Below are 15,384 nucleotides of genomic sequence, written 5' to 3'. Positions count from 1 at the left end.
ATACATTTAACCGTTTCAAAACCTCTTCGATTTTCTCCACAAAATCAATCCCTGTGTTATACCAAATATTAGCAATAATTCTATCTATCTCCTAAATATCCTTATTACAGGCATTAATATACAGTGAGTCACAATACTCCCAAGTACTCAGTAAATCTTTGTCATCCAATCTTAAAACCTCATCAATAACAGCAACTTGTCTTTCCTTATCATCTGCACATAACACTTCATTCACAATCTGTTCTAGTTGTTGTGTTAAAATTAGGCTATCATTACAAACACCTTCACATAAATTATCATTTCCTACAATTTCTTTATCTACAGATAAAGTTACATCTGTCACTGTTGCAACACTATTGTGATCTATATCCTCAACTATTTTTTGATCCTTATTTTTATTGTCTAATTCTTTAACCCTTTTTTCGCAAAATATGGTTTGATCTTTTAATTCCAATAACGATATAGTATACATTTCTATTTCATTTCCTTTCTATTCAACTATCTGTGTAATTCTTTTCTGATAGTTATTCTCAATACCAACTCTTTCTTGTTCAAGCCCGATAATAATGCTTTTTAGTTTTTGGTTGCTGATTTTAATTATGCAAACTTCCTTTTGAGGAGACTCATTTACCGCACACATTTCATTAATCCATGCTTTATCTTTGTCAATCATCATATCCTTATTAATAATTTCCCTTTGCATATTTTCTACCTCAATTTGTAACAAATTCAATTTGATTTTCTAGTATTTATATTTTATTCTCTTTTTCATTTTCAAGATCATTTAATTGTTTATTAACATCATTTACAGTTTTCTCCCTCAATACATTTTCAGTATTAATCCTAATATGCTCTAATAAGCTAACCAGGAGACTGTGTAAGGAAATGTTATCATCTGCAATAGGACTACCCTTCAAACTTTCAAGTTCTTTAGTTAATTTTGTCTTAATTAAAGCATAGTCATGATCAAACCACCTATCCGTGTTAACACCAGTCTCAAATGTTTCTTTTCTACTCAAACCGATTACATCTATGTTCTAATTATCTATAAAAACATCGTAATTTTGAGAATCAATAAATTCTTTTTTTATCATATGTTTCGGAACCCAATTCTGAGTAAGTTTTATCCTGTGAAATAACTTTCCTCGGAAGTTTTCCTTGAATTCTTAGTCTATAATTTTTGTTTCTAATTTCCTCTAAGGTTCTTAATGGAAAATAAGTATGAATGATTTAATTGATGTTTTGTTTCCCTATATTTTCTCAAGCAATTTTTACAAATTGATCAATCTCAGTAACATCCCAGTTTCGTAGTTTGGATTAATCCTTTTTATCCTTTCTTTTTCAATCTTTTCTTTTTGCCAGTCATTTGGGTGTTTCTTGACCATGTGCGTGGCAAGGCCACCTACCTTGTCGAATGTTTGCTCACAGCACGGGCATGCATGATCTATGGGCTTAGGACCTGCAAATTTCGGTTGATGACAATCTGCTGAGTGTATCTTATAGAATATGGCTTTACATGATTTACATTTTAGCGCAAAATCATTAATATTCCTCTCTTCTAAATGTTTATAGAAATTCTTTTTTCACAAAAACCAGCTTGGCGATATAGATCACATTCAAAAATATCAATAGGAAAGGCAATCAACATTTTATTTTTCTGTGACTTTGCCATTCTATCATTATTACTACTACTAGCCATCATAATCATACAATTAATAATATACCAATATTCCTTACTCTTCATAATAACCAACTATTCCAGTATATACACCAAACACCCAGTATATTAAGGGATTTCGAGATATGGCCATATCCTTATAAGAATTATAGTCCTAATCCTTTTTCCTTCCATTCTAAGAAAACACCGAAAAATGCTGCAACACGTCTTTAATCAACATGTCTCTAATCTGAAGAGATTTTCGATATATCGTAATCTTCTTTTAAAACAGCAACCCCTACCCTTTTTCCTTCCTGTCTTTTTAATTAGCGTCTAATTGAAACATTTAGAAAACGATTGAGCATGTCTTTATTTATTATAAATTTGCAATATGGGCATCTTATTTCAGCAATTGCAGCCCACTTTGTTTTTTCTTTCCGCCTTTTATCTCCCCTTTTAAGGAAGAAAACGAAAACGCTGAATCACCTCTTTAATTATTTTAAGTCCAAAATCTAAATACCAAGTTTCATGCCTTTAATCTTAAAAAAGTTTCGAGATATAACAATCCAATTATAATAATTGTAACACCATCCTTTTCGCTTCCCACCATTTCTCCCTTCTGCAGCAAATACAAATAAATTTTAAAACAGGTATGTGATTGTTTTAAATGAGAAATCCAAATACCGAATATCATGTTTCTAACAAAAAGAGATTCCGACATAAGCTCATCTTCCGACATATGCTCACCGACGTATTGCTAACTCCACTCCATTTGCCTTCTGACCCTTTACTTCTCTTTTGTGTCAAATGTGTTTTTTTAAAGCTGAAGCAGGGTATAATTATTTTTAATGGAAAGTCCGCAAACCAATTTACATGACTCTAACCTACAGAGATTCCTACAATTGTACGTTTTAAGATAATAATTGGCACTCCTCTTTCCTCCATTCCCCGTCGAATTTCCATTTTTTTTTTTCGTTAATACAACTCTTATATTTCAAATCCTATGTCCCATCCAGGTATCAAGTTTCTACCGGTTTGGCCTCGTTGTTGATCAGTCAGGCAGGACTTCTTTTATATGAGTATGTAGATATGATATAATAACATATATTAAATTTAAGTCCTAATGAAATAAACTATGGCACGACGTCATACCAATAACACACTCTGAAAAAACATTTAAATGTCTTTTTGCAAAACCTTGGAATTATAATCGGGTTCCTCATTCGGGTTACATGTATACGTAATGGAAAATGGTTCAGTTTCACAAGAATTTTTTAAAGGTAGGATTAGGTTTCCACTATTAGATATACACTCAAATTGTTTGAAATGACGCACGAGTATCTTAAAATCCCTTTGATTCATTGCCTTTTTGTATAAGAATACATTCTATGCCATTTATATCTAGTAAACATTTAGAAATTGTGCAATGTTTATATTGAAATTAACCATGCTCCCTATAGATATATTGTTCCAATTACGAGGTGTAAGAAAATTGAAATTCATTCGATTTCAATAACATATGTATATATAAAAGTAATTAATATGAAATATACAATCTCATCAGCTTTCTGTTGATACACCTGTGCTATCATCAATTATCGAAAACAGTTTTGAAATTGTAATATAACAATAATATCTAATGTCCTATAGTAAACTAGTAAGCTTTGTTTTAATTGATTCTAAAACATACAAACTGTGTAATTATAAAACTAAATATTAGTTAAATGAGACATCCGATTTTAATTTTTTTTAAAAAAATAATACAAATTACATTCATCATAGTTGAAACTAGCAATATTTTGTTACTGAAAGTAGCTGAAATGTTACAGGAAATTTAATTCACTATCAATATATAAATATTAAGATACATAGTAGCTCATTCTGTTTAAGCAATTATACTTATATAAGCATTTATTTTTTAAATTGATCGATTTAATATAAGTAAGGGAGTCCGTCTCCTACGTGTAGTTCGCATATTTTATTTTTTAAATACTTTCTCTCACACAGACAATTCAATGGGTGGTTTTCTAATAGGAATTCCAACGCTTTTCCTTTTAAGTGCTCTACGCCCCCCTAAGGCGCTGTCAGTTTCTTTCGTTACAGACACTGACTTTCTTGCTTCATTGAGCTTGAAACGACACAATTGTTTCCTTCCAGATTTACAGAACATCAAATCCTCTAACACAATGGAAAATTATTCCCACAGTCTAGCTGTGTAAAACATTCTGACAATGAACCAATAATATCTCTTTGCGCCGAATCATAGGTTATCTCTGGCGGTTTTAGCCTGGGACGCCAATTTTTGAGTGTCAAAAATAATTGAAACTATTATTTATATATTTTTGAAAGTTTATAGTGAACTTATAATAACCTATCATAGTCTGGCTTATGGCTGTACCATCCAGTGTTTACCTTCTAGTTCAACCTCTGTAGGTAATACCTTTTGCTACATCTGTCGTTCCGTTATATATTCTTCAGTGGAACGAGAAACAAAAGAAACTGTCTGTCAGTGAAACGTCATGGAACAAAGTTGAAGTTTGTTCCATGACGTTTCACTGACAGACAGTTTCACTGACAGAAAGTTGAAGTTTATTTGTCTTTAGAAACACAAGTGGAGGAAACACAAGAAAAGGCACTTGATTCGCTCGATACGTACTGAAGGATTAGGTGTTGTTTGCCGCAACTCGATTTTGATGTTGTTTTCCACGGTGTTGTTTTCACTGATTTATCTATATCATAATCATAAAGATTTATACAAAACCGTCTCATAAGTTGACGGTTGCCAGATGACTATATTATAACAATCAAATTTATTATATTTATAAACTGAATACATCCAATACAAACGGTCACAAAAACACAACCTATTGGGTTACTGCTCCTATTCCGTAAATCTAGTTTCGAATATTCATTAAACATTTCTGTCCAAAGGAATTTTAGGAGTGTTTTCATTTCTTCTCAACATTTAAATTATCATATATCTGAATTTTCCATTTCTGACTTTGACCGCAAACCATTTTGGTGGATTTATATTTCTGGACATTTGTTAGCGCTCGGTTGCTTATTAATTTACGTTTTAATGAGATTGAATAGGGTGATTCTTTTGAGATATATTTATATTTAAGCATATTTTTTAAAAAAATAAGATGATACTGTTACGCTTTGTAGCTTTGCCAGGAAATATTGAATCCATTTCATCACTTTGAAGAGTGATCTTCCGTCTACATTTGATTTTTGAGGTTTTCTATATATACCGCATTTGGTTGCTGTTGTTACATACTATCACGAAGAATTTTAAAATATGGTGTCTACAAATGTGACTTAAATAAATGGTCCCGTGTGAAATATGAACTTTTTTTAATCTTCGTAACTATAGTTTTGTTTTAATAACATTTTTAACATTTTAAATACGTTCCTGCATTGAAAACAAGAATTGTTAGAAATAATAATAGGAATTTTTGTTTTCCATAAAATAAAGTGTATGTAAGAAATAATAATAATAGTAATAATAATAATAATAATAATAATAATAATAATAATAATAATAATAATAATGACTATTATTATTATTATTATTATTATTATTATTATTATTATTATTATTATTATTATTATTATTATTATTATTATTATTATTATTATCAAAATGCAAATATATGGTGGATCTCCTTTCTTCTACCAGATGCCATATTCGAACAACATTTCTGAGGCTATAAACTCTCAGAAATCAAATACAGAAGACAAAAGTAACTTTCCACATAATGGACTCTCTGAAGAATAAGAAAGCAAAAGAAAAATTTAGCAACTCTGTGATTTTCGTTTGGGATATTTCATAAGTATGTGAAGTCAGAGGTGGCTCTGTAGTAAAGCATTCATCTCTGGTGGTTGGGGTCTCTGGTTAGATTCCAGCTTGCGCAGAGTGGGCTTTGTGGTAGGCAACCACCGTGTGCGTAGTTTTCTTGGTGTTGTTCTGTTTCCTCCTACTTTCTTCAACACACGATTTTCTATTGATTTTCATCATCATCATCATATCCTTTAGCTTACACGGCATAACGTGGGACGTAAAACGGAAATATTTCATTTGATTCTTCTTAAACGGTGTATTTCCGTTGTGCCTAATTTCCGTTCTGCCTCCAGGCTCGCTAGCACTTTGTAGAAAATATTTTAATGTTCTGAATTTTAGGCATAACGGTAATTCCCGTTTTGCTTTATCTTTCGGGAGGGTAATTCTGTGTATTGACGGATCTTTTGCAGGAAATATTTCTTTAATAATTCTAATAGATTCTGTAAGATATTTTAGATGTTATTCTAATTGTTCTTCTCGGTAAAATGACTAGGAACAGTTTTGTTATTAGCAAAGTTACCCACGTCTACTTTAGTAAAGATGTGATTTTTTAATACTTACAGAGAAATGGAAAATTAATTTATTCAGTTACAAGAAAATCGTTTGACATTGTAACTGAAACGAAATTAAAATAAACTTATTTCGGCCTAATATCCAGTCTTTTCACAACAAAATTTTATTCGGTTTTCCAGTGTTTCATCTCCAACGTCCTAAACCTCACAGTACGTAACAAGTGGTCTAAAGTGGTCTCATCTTTAATCCTACTACAGTTTATAGACTTCGAAAGAGCGGTTATCAATGCTGTTACTGGTGTTTTTCCGGATGCAGTTATTCGTGAATGTTTCTTCCATTACACCCAATGTTTGTGGAAAAAAGTTCAGACATTGGGATTGTCCACTTTTTATCAAGAAGACAAAGAAAGAAGGAAGTGGATACGACGTGCTGCTGCACTACCCATATGCCAATGGAGCTGGTGAGTGACATGTTCCTGCACCTTCAAGAAATTGCCCCAGAAGTATAAAAGGCAGACAAGTTTCACGACTAATTACTCATCTTTAAAAAGTAATTAGGATATAGTAGTCACCTTATTTTCTACGCTATTTTACTATCTATTTTTCGTTTCAAATATTTTCTGCCAAATATATGCGGTTTTCTTTTGGAGAACGAAGTTTACCTTACGAGTACCTTACCTTGTGAGTATGAGTATTTCATATGTACTCATTTGGACATTTTAGTCCTTTATGTTTTTCCAGTAGTTTGGTTTGGCATTATTTTATTGCCTATGTGCTCTATAATTGTGGGTGAGACGTTTCTGCATATGAAATGGTGCATAGTATCTTTAATGGAGTGCGGTAAGCGTAATTATTAATCTCATTCCATAAAAAATATTTCTGTGATCTGCATGCCAATATGAAATTTTAACCTGCTTAAACCAGAGATTTGAAATCAACTCCCTACTAGTGTAATGGTTACAAAACTGAAAAGTAACGAATTGTGTTAGAAGACAAATCACGAGTTAAAGCAATGCCGAAGAAGGAGCTGTGATGTAGAAGACAAAGACTCTTTTTTTTTTTCAAACCGACCGCCTTATGCATCCTCTTGCATTGTTTGTTTAATGTATGGCTGAACATGTCTTGAGGATGTGAACTGTGGCACTTTTTAGTACTGCAAGCCTTAGTAGGCTGGAGATAAACTACTAGAACACCGAGTAAAATTCTGTGGTGAAATAGCTTGATATTGGTGCGAAGTAAGTCTGATTTGTGTTCGTTTAATTACAATTTCAAACGGGTTACTTTCAACTCAATCAATCAATTCGAGGAAAGAGATATGATAGAGACAAACGCTCCTTTTTAAACGCCGCCTTATGCATGATCTTGGATTGTTTGTTTAATTGTTTGTCAAACATGTCTTGGAGATGTGAACTGTGGCATTTTTAGTACTGCAAGCTTTAGCATACTGGAGGTAAACTACTGAAAACTAAAATAAAATTTTGTTTTGAAATGACTTCCTATTAGATCGAAGTAAGTTTCAGATACAATATCTAACGGCTTTCTTACAACTGAGTCAATCAATTTTCCATGTATAATGAAACTTATACAGATAGTTGTTCTTACAGAAGCATTGAGAATTACAAAAGAAGTATTCTCTACAAAAATTCCTCCCTGCACAGAATTCCCCGTCTCGAAAGATTAGACAAAACGGGAACTACCGTTCTGCCTAGAGATAAGATTATTAAAAATATATTCTACGGAGTGCATGACTGCCTGTAAGCATAACGGGAATGAATCTTCTTAAACATATAAAATCCAGTTCTTTAGTCGCATAGCATAACGAAAAGCAGAACATTATGTAACCAAATGAAAGCGAAACACTTGGCGTAAGAGTCCATGAGAACGAGAGACTTATAAGAATCTCCTCTCTTCAACAACAGAGAGAATCGTTGCATCTAATAAAGGTTCAGGACATCTCTTCACCAGATTCGCATTAGAGTGGAATCCCTAACTGTAGTGACGATATGTGATATGTGTAGTACAAGGCGTGTTCGTTAGACAAGGCAGGTTCAGTCGACGTAAGCATAAAATAAATTGGTCAGGAAGAGTGCAGCCACATAAAAGCTTATTCACATGTTCGAGGGTGAGCATCAAAATAAGGTCAACGGAGTGATTATTTAGGGACATCGGATTCAACACCTCTTATTCTATTTAGTTGGGCATATCATCGGCTCGAACTTGAAATATTATTTTAAATGTGAAATCCATATGGCTGTTTAATGTATGGCTGAACATGTCTTGAGGATGTGAACTGTGGCACTTTTTAGTACTGCAAGCCTTAGTAGGCTGGAGATAAACTACTAGAACACCGAGTAAAATTCTGTGGTGAAATAGCTTGATATTGGGGCGAAGTAAGTCTGATTTGTGTTCGTTTAATTACAATTTCAAACGGGTTACTTTCAACTCAATCAATCAATTCGAGGAAAGAGATATGATAGAGACAAACGCTCCTTTTTAAACGCCGCCTTATGCATGATCTTGGATTGTTTGTTTAATTGTTTGTCAAACATGTCTTGGAGATGTGAACTGAAATCCATATGGCCTATATATATATATATATATATATATATATATCAGCTAGTGATTATGACATCAAATACTATTCGAAGCTTTCAGGCATTCAGTGGAAAGCTTGAAAGCTTGGAGTATATTAATATTTATTTGCATATATTGTAATTGTAGACTGTTCCCATAATGCCCAACGACACCGATTTTACAAAATTTGAGAAATAAATTTCACTTTTTATTTCGTGGTCAATTTGAATGCATTTTGTTATACTACCATCAAGAAACCCATAGATTTTACAAAATTTGAGAAATAAATTTCACTTTTTATTTTGTGGTCAATTTGAAGGCATTTTGTTATACTACCATTAGCAAACCCATATACATCATATTACGAATCAATCATTATGGAACAATGTGTTACACGCAAAGGTTGCACCAATCTTTGAAAGTTTCATTTACAACTTTTTTCCTTTTTCTTTTTTTAAATTGATTTTATGAGCAATGGTGCATTCAGTATAAAGGTACAACAAAATTTTCTCTCTCTCTCTCTCTCTGTCTGTCTGTCTGTCTGTGTGTTTCTACTTTCCGGCGTAAGCGTGTGGATACTACCAGGTATACTTTCGTGTGTCCATATGCTAATGTGTGTTTGTGTGGCGGGGGTATATGAAGTATTAATTGTGATAGCGTAGTGGAACTTATCTATATTAGTACGTACATACGAGCGGTTGTTACTTCACACGATAACTTTGGAATGCGAATTTTTTAATTCTGCTTTTTGCAATAAATAAGTACACTGATTCCTCTCGAGGGAGTTTCCCCAAAAGGTAGCCCCTCGCCATGTCCAATTCAAATCACAAATTATCTCAATCATTTGTACATCGTTTGTATACAAATGTGCTGGCGAAATTTTCCTTTGTACACAGTTAGGGGCACCGCCAAACGAAAAAAAGTGGGGGCTGTCGAAGAGGTAGCCCCCCATGTCCAATTCAAGAACAAATTATCACAATCGTTTGTACATCGATTGCATAGAAATGTGCAGGCCAAATTTCGTTTTACACAATTAGGGGCGCCGCCAGAACGAAAACAAAATGAGGGCTGTATAAGTGGTAGCCCTCCCCAAAATGTCAAATTCAATCACAAATTGTCGCAATCGTTTGTATATCGTTTGTACAGAAATGTGCAGGCGAAATTTTCGTTTGTACACAATTAGAGGCGCCGCCAAAACGAAAACAAAGTGGGGAGCTGTCTAAATGGAAGCACCCCATCATGTCCAATTCAATCACAAACTTCAGCAATCGTTTGTACGTCGTTTGTAAAGAAATGTGCAGGCGAAAATTTTGCTTGGACACAATTAGGATCGCCGCCCGAACGAAAACAATGTGCGCGACTCTGTAAATGGCAGAAACATTAAAAAATGTGTCACATACTATGGAGTATTTTTAACAAGACTTTTTTCACACTATTGTGTCGATTGGTATGTTCACACTATCGTGTGATTCACTATATTGATCTCATTCTAACGATGTTGGAATTAAATATTTTTTTGTTTTTTTCTTTTGTTTTTATATTTTTATTTATACTTACAATCATTGTTGCTGAGTTAGTTTATCACTCCTCGGCTCTTATTATTAAACTTATACATTATTTCTTACGTGAGCTTAATCCTTATGAGAAGAATGCATTTTTGTTCTTTCTGACTTGCACAGAAACCGTTATTCTCATCTCGTACCGGAAATTGATATGTGGACGATATAACACATTCAGAAAGTAGGCTTTTAGAAGGAAAATTATAACACAGTATCTTGTTTTATTTGAAGATCTTCAATAAACTGATTTCCAAGAAACTATGGAATGCATGGTGAAGTATTTTGGTGCATTCAGCATTCTGATTTACAACTAGGGTTGCTAACTGGCCGGTATTTTCTGTGATTTTGATTAAGACGGTGACCGGTACAAACTTCATTGCGCCACCTTCTGACCGGTATTTTGGAATCTGCAATCCAGAATATAACATTGAACATCGACATTTTTCAACAGTGCCTCTACAAACACAAATTAGCATTGTATTATACATTATCGACATATTTTTTTTAATCTATGGCAGTTTTTTTTATTTATTTAACATAAGAAATTTGATAACACTTAGATTTTATTGTAAAAGATTTTATACATTTATTCAAAGCAGAAAATGGCTTTTTAAAGCGATTTCCTTTGTTTGAAGTGTAAGTTTATTGAGTAAATTTCAATTTTATTAATCAACTATTGATTGTTACGTAAAGATTAATATCCTGTATTATTCATCTGTTTCGATAATTTTAAAGAAGTGACAATTGCTGGTAAATACAATAAGGATCAATACAGTCTTCAGTTTGTCTTCAATTTTGTTTTCCTGAGTTGGCAACCTATTTACGAGGTATTGTTTCAAATCTGCTATGCAGTGGTTCCGTATTAACACTCCGCATGCAAATAAGTATGTAAGGCTACCATACGTCCCGGTTTCTTAAAATTTGTCCCAGTGTGCAGAAAGTTATCTTGTCCTGTTTTTTTATTATTATTAATAACATATCAAAATTTCTGAAAAGATAACTTTCTGCACTTATTCTTTTTGCTTGTTCTTCTGACAATAGTATAAAAACAGTTTCATTCTAATCTTTATTATTATTCCAATCGCTGCTTCCCCGGATATAACATGCAATGTTTAAAACCTCCTAAGTGGCACTCTTGTCACTAAAAGTTAGATTGTATACTCCGAGGTGGCAACAAATTTTTCTAACGTTGCAGACCAGCCCCGCAAACACAATTTTTTCCTGCTTCAGAAGAACAATTATGCAAATTGCTTTCTTTTAGTTCGCATTTATGTTAACAAAAATTAGTCAGTCCATTGATATTTGGAAACAACTTCATAAATCTGGACTTTTTTCTTTATAGGCATGTAGAGCATGTGAGGTGGTATGTGTAATAATATTAAAAATATAATTTTTGCCTAAATATTGTATGCTCACTTATTGCGTTTATATTGTATAACAGCTTCTAGCTTCTATAATAATTTTTAGCACTGTTGATTAAGTATGGACTATATTAATACATTATTTCAAGTTTTACAATTAGTGGAATGCTGTAGTAAAATTCGAAAGATAACATTAATACAAAATGCAATATTTATTACTAATTTGTAAGATGTCCCGTTTTTTCACTTTTCAAAAAATATGGTAGTCTTAAAGTATGCAAAACCATAAAAAATAAATTGCACTGTAAATTGTACCCCTCTGATAGTGCTCTCAAACGGGTCAGGTTACGAGTCGGGTCTGGTTCTCAGGTCGGGTCAGTCTAGCCAGCTCGGTCACTCGGGTCGGGTCGACGCAATGTTAACTTATTTTGAAATACTATAAGGAGCTTTGTTGTAGAATTCAATTCGAAGTTGGTGAATGAATGATAATTGTGACTAATTGTAGCTGAAATGGTAATAACATTTTAATTTAACCCTATATTAACTAATTGGCGTGGTAATTGTAATTAATATTACGACTGACTTTTCTTCTTTCTGCATTTTTATGTCAAGTTTAAAGTCACATTTAGTGAAATTGAAAGGAAATATCTAGTGAACGTCCCACGTCATTCAGCAACACTAAGAGAGACAGTGATGATGAAAAATAATTGAAGTGGTTAAATTGTTTGATGAAGTTGGATAACACCGAGAAAGCCCATGCACACGGTGTTTGTCCACCAGAAAAGTTACTTGGTACGAGCTGCAATCAATACGCATGTACCTCGGGGTCAAACATCTGCCTTGGCAGGAGACATTATTTTAATAATAATAATAATAATAATAATAATAATAATAATAATAATAATAATTTATTATTATTATTATTATTATTATTATTATTATTATTATTATTATTATTATTATTATTATTACTTTAAGAGTGACCTAAGACGTACGTGAAATATCAAAAATAGTATCCATCAGCATCGACGACCTTCTACCAACGTTCTGGATTCCAATGCAGTCGAACATGGTGGAACGTAAAGCGAAGAAAGTATCAAGTGCATATTGAACCTCTACTAGAGATTTGAACTGGCGTTCTCTAAGGTCATTGTCTAAGGAATGGAACAGGTGATAATCGGACGGTACAATGTCCGTGGAGTATGGCGGATCCAATAGTGTTTCCCATCCAAGGCGTAGAATGGTGTCCTGGGTCATCTTAGCCCCGTTGGGCTTAGCGTTGCCTTGTAACAAGATGACCCCTTTGCGATTCAGAAGTGCTGGATCCAGAGAGTGACAGTACACAGTTGCATTGATACTCTGACCAGCTTGTAGCAGTTCCCGATGGACGATGCCGCGAGCAGTCAACAAAATGCAGAGGAGAACCTTATTCTGGTGTAGTGTTGGCTTGGGCTGTTTTTGAGCTGGTTCATGGGATGCTAACCAACGATTACGGCGCCGTGGAGCTTAGTACAGGGCCCACTTCCCACCACATTTCAACACTCTGTCCAGAAATTGCTCCTTCCTCAGGTGAGACACTGAGCTGTCTGCTCGCGTTGCTTTCTGGGCCCAAGTCTAATCATGTAGGACCAATCAACCCAACTTGCAGTGCTTTCCAAGTTGATGCTGGTGGTGCCGAATGGTTACTCCACTCACACTGAATTGTAGTACCAGTTCCTCACATGTCTGTTTTCGCGTTAATTTCTGCCTGAAGATCTTTAATTTGAACATCTGTTTGTCTTCCAGCACGTGGTGCGTCTTCGAGTGTTTCGCTACTGTCCTTAAACCATCCTACCGCTCCACTCTCCGTGTAGTCACGACACCGTCACCAAAGGCCTGTCATATCTTCCGACCCGCGGAGCAGCAATTTGAAGTCGTGCAGCTAACAAGCCCTTATGACGCTCTGTGAAGGTCCCTTGTTCACTCTGTCTTTACGCACGTTCAAGATGTATTTGAACAGGTAGTATATTGGATATACTTACTGGTGTTGCTCACGAGACCAGGTTTGGTGCATTCCCGTCTCGAAAAGGTTTCGTGAAGGTTGTCTCGTCTCGAAAAGTGCATATGTTTTTATTGAATGAGCTCTGTCTCATATCGTACCCCTTCATGAAAATTCTGTCTCGTCTCGTCTCGTCCAACATCTGACATCCGCCTTATCACCATTCGCATTCAACTCATGGTGTGAATTCCAATTGAACACAGACCTCTACAAAAAGAGACAGAACTTTCTTGGTCACCTTCAGATTATTATTATTATTATTATTATTATTATTATTATTATTATTATTATTATTATTATTATTATTATTATTATTATTACTATTGCTGTGGTAGTGATTTGACTTTCGAAGTTGATTTCCTAAAGTTTAACCTTGGAAAGAAGGTTAGAAGCGTAGAGAGGAAAGCGAATTAGGAAATGCTGAAAAATACAAGAGACGAGAGGAATATTGGATTATGTAAGGAAGCGAAAAAATGGACGGATCACAAGTTTAGATCTTACTAACGAATTGCATTCTGAGAGATGTAGTAAAGGGGGTGATATCAGGAGAGCGAGAGTTTCTAAGAAGGTTGCAATTGATAGATTGTTAAGGAGGGTGCAACATTATCTTGGGTTGCGAGGAAGATATTAGCGGGAAATCGCAAAAATGGAAGGTTCGTACCTAGTTCAGGGAAACTGGATGTCATTAATGACAGAACACTGAGGAGGAGCAGGAGGAGGAGGATAACTATACTAGAAATAAAAAAGCCGAAACAATTGTTTATGCATACGAATTGGCCATCATTTTTTTTCAGGTGGCACCTTTGTGAGGTTCTAGTTCTCTCAAACTGGTTAGATTGTAAGGTCAGGTCACTCTGGTCAGTTGTCGGGTTAGGTCACCTCAGGTCGGGTCACTCGGGTCACTTCGGGTCAGGTCACTCGGGTCAGCTCGGGTCGAGTTTTCGAGTCGCGTCAGCTCGGGTTATGCCAATGTATATATATATATATATATATATATATATATATATATATATATATATATATATATATATATATATATATAGATATATATATATATATATTTTCACAGCATTGTCAAAGCTCTATATTTTTACTTTACATTTAAAATTGCAACCGGGTGATTCTGGCTGCCGTATACTGTTGTCCATTCATTACCCTTGTTCTTCGAAGTCATTCAGTCATTCGAAGAACTGAAAACGTACTCTGTACACAAACAGTTTATGGTTGTGAACTCGGGGAGCCTGGTACTTCTGCTTGTCAAGGTGAAAAAGTGGGAGAAAAAAGGATGTGTAGAATGCAAACAGGGAGCAACAGTGATTGATACTTGTAAGAAACATATTCATTTGTAGCTCGTGCACATCCCGCTTGTAGCGTTACAGTGACACAACGTATATTGTAACTGCATAACTTTTGTTCACCGCTTGTAGGTCTATTGGCATAAGTGACGACCTAAACTATGTTGTCAGCTATTACAGCAATAAAGCGCTGCTGTGCTGCTTTTGCTTTTCTTTTTCTCCTTTGTCATTTGTGAGACGCCAAACATGTTTTTGCTTGTTGCACGCGCTGAACAGGTTCCTGCGGAGCGAAGTATTTAAGAGGTTGACTACATATTCTTCTTTACGATAGAAGCATGATAAGTACTTTGAATTATAATACGGCTTTAAATTGATTAACTGTTGAAAAAAAATACGAAAATAAAGCTGTACTTATAAATGTATATTATTCGAGGACGTAGCTACTGACAGTGTTGATTACAGATTTTCTCATGGAAGAATTTCATTTAACTAGAGGTGAAAAGCAGACGTCCACTTAGACAGCCCCCTCACCTTTTCAGACTCA

Source organism: Thermobia domestica, chromosome 4, assembly GCF_964235325.1.
Source record: "Thermobia domestica chromosome 4, izTheDome1.hap1.1, whole genome shotgun sequence".
NCBI lineage: Eukaryota > Metazoa > Arthropoda > Insecta > Zygentoma > Lepismatidae > Thermobia > Thermobia domestica.
Note: the sequence above shows the minus strand (reverse complement) of the source record.